The sequence below is a fragment of the Ceratotherium simum genome, chromosome 8, assembly GCF_057802395.1.
Source record: "Ceratotherium simum simum isolate JZ-2026a chromosome 8, ASM5780239v1, whole genome shotgun sequence".
Lineage (NCBI taxonomy): Eukaryota > Metazoa > Chordata > Mammalia > Perissodactyla > Rhinocerotidae > Ceratotherium > Ceratotherium simum.
Genome location: NC_141907.1, coordinates 82860121 through 82865212, shown reverse-complemented (window position 1 = coordinate 82865212; position 5092 = coordinate 82860121). Strand labels below are relative to the sequence as shown.

Below are 5092 nucleotides of genomic sequence, written 5' to 3'. Positions count from 1 at the left end.
AAAAACTGACAGAACTGCAAGGAGAAATAAGTAAATAGATGAAGCCACTATCATAGTTGGAAATTTCAACACCCTTCTATCAGAAATGGACAGATTCAGGGGCTGGCCTGGTGGTGTGCTCTGTTTGGTGGCCCAGGGTTCACAGGTTTGGATCCTGGGTGCAGACCTAACACCGCTCATCAAGCCATGCTGTGGCAGCATCCCATATACAAAATAGAGGAAGATGCGCACAGATGTTAGCTGAGGGACAATCTTCCTTAAGCAAAAAGAGGAAGATTGGCAGCAGATGTTAGCTCAGGGCCAATCTTCCTCACCAAAAACAACAACAACAAAAAAATAGAAATGGACAGATCCAGAGGCAGAAAATCAGTAAGGACATAGTTGAACTCAACAACACCATCAATCAACCAGATATAATGAACATCTACAAACTAATTCATTCAACAACAGCAGAATACACATTCTTCTCAACCTCACATGGAACATTACCAAGATAGACCACATTATGGGCCATAAAACACACCTTAACAAATTTAAAAGGATAGAAACCATACAATATCTACCCTAAGTCAGCAATGAAATTCAATTAGAAACCAATAACAGAAAAGTAGATGGAAAATACCCCCAGATACTTGGAGATTAAACAAACTACTTCTAAATAACACATGAGTGAAAGAAGAAATCTCAAGAAAAATTTAAAAATATTTTGAACTAAGTGAAAATGAAAACCCAATTTATCAAAATTTGTAGGATGCAGCAAAAGCAGGGCTTACAAGGAAATTTACAGCATTGAAGTCATATATGAGAAAAGAAGAAAGATCAAAAAATCAATCATTTAAGCTTCCACCTTAGGAAACAGGAAAAAAATAGAAAATTAAATCCAAAGTAAGTAGAAGGAAAAAAAAGTAGTAAAAATTAGAGCAGAAATAAATAAAATTGAAAACAGGAAATCAATAGAGAAGATCAATGAAACCAAAAGCTGGCTCTTTGACAAGACTGATGAAATGAATAAACCTTTAGCTAGGCTAACTAAGAAAAAAAAGAGAGGACACAACTTACTTATGTCTGAAATGAAAGATGGGACATCACTACAGATCTCATGGACATTAAAGGATTATAAAATACAATATCAAATCATTTGTTGTACACCTGAAACTAATATAATGTTGTATGTCAATTATACCTCAATAAAACAAATAAAAAAATAGCATAGGAAGAAATAAAGAATCAGAATAAATTAGAAACAAATCAGTTCATTGTAGGAACTTAGCATTTGATCAAATTTCAAATTAGTGGTGAAAAGAAGGTGAAGTAAAAATTTTTTCCCTCCTCTTTTTTTTTATTGAGGTATAATGACATATAACATTATATTAATTTCATGAAGTAAAGATTTAAACATTAAAAATAAAACTACAAAAATACCAAAAAAGAGGATAATAAAGGAATACTATGAACAACTCTATGCCCATAAATTTGATAAGTGTGATAAAATAGACCAATTCCTTGAAAAACATAATTTGCCAAAACTCACACAAAAAGAAATAGACAATGTGAATAGGACTATATCCATTAACGAAATTCAATCAGTAATTAATAACCTTCCAAAATAAAAGCACTAGGCCCAAATGGGTTCACTGGTGAATTCTACCAAACATTTAAGGAAGAAGTTATATCAGTTCTCTACAATGTCTTTCAGAGCATAGAAGCAGAGAGACTACTTCCTAACTCATTCTATGAGGTCAGCATTACCTCAACACCAAAACCAGACAAAGATATTATAAGAAGAGAAAACTACAGACCAATATCTCTCACGAACATAGATACAAATATTTTCAAAGAAATATTAGTTAGTCGAAACCAACAATGTATAAAAAGAATTATACACCACACCCAAGTGGGATATATCTCAGAGATGCAAGGCTGGTCCAACATTCAAAAATCCATTAATGTAACCCATCACATCAATAGGCTGAAGAGAAAAAAATCACATGATCTTATCAATAGATGAGAAAAAGCATTTGACAAAATCCAATACCCACGATTTAAAAACTCTCAGTAAACTAGGAATGGAGGAGAACCTCCTCAACTTGATAAAGAATATCTACAAAAATCCTTCAGGTAACATCACACTTAAGAGTGAGGAACTAGAAGCTTTCTCACTAAGATTAAGAACAATGTGAGGATGTCTCCTTGACTACTCCTTTTCAACATTGTACTGGAAGTCTGAGCTAATGCAATAAGACCCCTTCCCTCCAAAAAAAAAAAAAAAAAAGAAAGAAAGAAAAGAACAGGTATACAGGTTGAGAAGGAAGAAATAAAACTGTCTTTGTTTGCAGATGGCATGACCACCTATGTAGAAATTCTGAAAGAACTGACAAAAAAAACTCCAGGAACTAATAAGCAATTATAACAAGGTTTCAGGATTCAAGGTTAATATACAAAAGTTAATTGCTTTCCTATATACCAGCAATGAACATGTGAAATTAAAAAAAAATACCATTTATATTACAACCCCCCAAAATGAAATATTCAGCTATAAATCTAACACATATAAGATGTATATAAGGAAAACTACAAAACACTGCTGAAAGAAATCAAAGAAGAGCTAAATAAATGGAGAGATATTCCGTTTTCATGCATAGGAAGACTCACTCTTGTCAAGATGTCAATTATTCCCTACTGGATCTGTAGATTCAATGCAATCCTAATCAAAATCCTAGCAAATTATTTTGTGGATATTGGCAAACTAATTCTAAGGTTTATATTGAGAAGCAAATGACTCGGAGTAGCTAACACAATATTAAAGCAGAAACACAAAGTTGGAAGACTGACACTATTCGACTTCAAGACTTTCTATAAAGCTACAGTAATCAAGACAGCATGGCACTAGTAAAAGAATAGGCAAATAGATCAGTGGACCAGATTAGAGAGCCCGGAAATAAACTCACATAAATATAGTCAGCTGATCTTTGACAAAGGGGCCAATGAAGAATGGAGAAAAGATAGTCTTTCCAATAGATGGGTGCTGGAACAGTCGGACATCTACATGCAAAAAAAATTAATCTAAACACAGACAAAATTCACTTCACAAAAATTAACTCAAAATGGAACACAGACTCTAATGTAAAATGAATAACTTTAAAACTCCTAGAAGATTACATAGGAGAAAATCTAGATGATATAAAATGGTCATGACATTTTATTTTATTTTATTTTATTTTTAATTTTTATTTATTTATTTTTCCCCCAAAGTCCCAGGAGAGAGTTGTATGTCATAGTTGCACATTCTTCTAGTTGCTGTATGTGGGACGCGGCCTCAGCGTGGCCAGAGAAGCAGTGCGTCTGTGCGCGCCCGGGATCCGAACCCGGGCCGCCTGCATTGGAGCGCACGCACTTAACCGCTAAGCCACAGGGCCAGCCCGATCATGACATTTTAGACACAACACCAAAGACCCAACCCATGAAAGAAAGAATTGATAAGGCTGACTTCATTAAAATGAAAATGTTCTGCTCTCTGAAAGACACCGTCAAAAGAATGAAAAGACAAGTCACAGACTGGGAGAAAATATTGGCAAAAGACATATGTGATAAAGGACTATTATCCAAAATATACAAAGAACTGTTAAAATTCAACAATAAGAAAACAAACGGGGCTGGCCCCATGGCTTAGCGGTTAAGTGCGCACGCTCCACTACTGGCGGCCCGGGTTCGGATCCCGGGCGTACACTGACGCACCGCTTCTCCGGCCATGCTGAGGCCACGTCCCACATACAGCAACTAGAAGGATGTGCAACTATGACATACAACTATCTACTGGGGCTTTGGGGAGAAAAAAAAGGAGGAGGATTGGCAGTGGATGTTAGCTCAGAGCCGGTCTTCCTCAGCAAAAAGAGGAGGATTAGCATGGATATTAGCTCAGGGCTGATCTCCCTCACAAAAAAAAAAAAAAAAAAAAAAAAGAAAAGAAAAAAGAAAACAAACGGCTCTCGCCAGATTATCCAGAGTGCTTCATTGTGGGAGCTGACAATATAGGCTCCAAGCAGAGGCAGCAGATGTGCGTGTCCCTCTGCAGGGAGGCTGTGGTGCTGATGGGCAAGAATACCATGAGGCACAAGGCTCTCTGAGGGCATCTGAAAAACAACCCAGCTCTGGAGAAACTGTTGCCTCATATCCTAAGGAATGTGGGCTTTGTGTTCACCAGGAGGACCTCACTGAGATCAGGGACACGCCCCTTGTGCCAACGCCCCTTGTGAAGTCACTGTGCCTGCCCAAAACACTAGTCTGGGGCCCAAGAAGACCTCCTTCTTCCAGGCTTTAGGCATCACCACTAAAATCTCCAGAGGCACCATTGAAATCCTTGGTGATGTGCAGCCGATTAAGACTGGAGACAAAGGGGGAGCTAGTGAAACCACACTGCTTAACACGCTGAACATCTCCCGCTTCTCTTTTGGGCTGATCAACCAGCAGGTGTTTGACAATGGCAGCATCTACAACCTGGAAGTGCTTGACAATCACGGAAACTCTGCATTCTCGCTTCCTGGAGGGTGTTCGCAGCGTTGCCAGAGTGTGTCTGCAGATTGGTTACCCAACTCTTGCATCAGTACCCCATTCTATCATCAATGGGTACAAGCGGGTCCTGGCATTGTCTGTGGAGACTGATCACACCTTCCACTTACTGAAAAGGTCAAGGCCTTCTTGGCTGATCCACCTGCATTTGTGGGTGCCCCCGTGGGTGCTGCCATCGCTGCTGTTCCTGCTACCTCCACAGCCCAAGCCAAGGTTGAAGCAAAGGAAGAGTTGGAGAAGTTGGATGAGAATACGGGATTTGGTCTCTTTGACTAATCACCAAAAAGCAACCAACTCAGCCAGCTTTATTTGTGAAACAAAGAAATACAGTCTTACTTCTCTTAAAAAAAAGAAAGAAAGAAAACAACCAACCAATTAAAAATGGGCCAAAGACCTTAACAGACACCTAACCAAGGAAGATATACAGATGGCAAATAAGCATATAGAAAAGATGTTCCACATCACGTATCATCAGGGAAATGCAAATTAAAATAACAATGCGATAGCACCATACACCTATTAGAAT

The 5092-nt window shown here is 38.1% G+C and overlaps 1 pseudogene; it reads left to right on the top strand.

Annotated features, from left to right (window-relative positions):
• The first annotated feature begins 2066 nt into the window (after positions 1-2066).
• Positions 2067-4842, top strand: LOC101404202 (large ribosomal subunit protein uL10 pseudogene; annotated as a pseudogene).
• Positions 4843-5092: the final 250 nt, after the last annotated feature.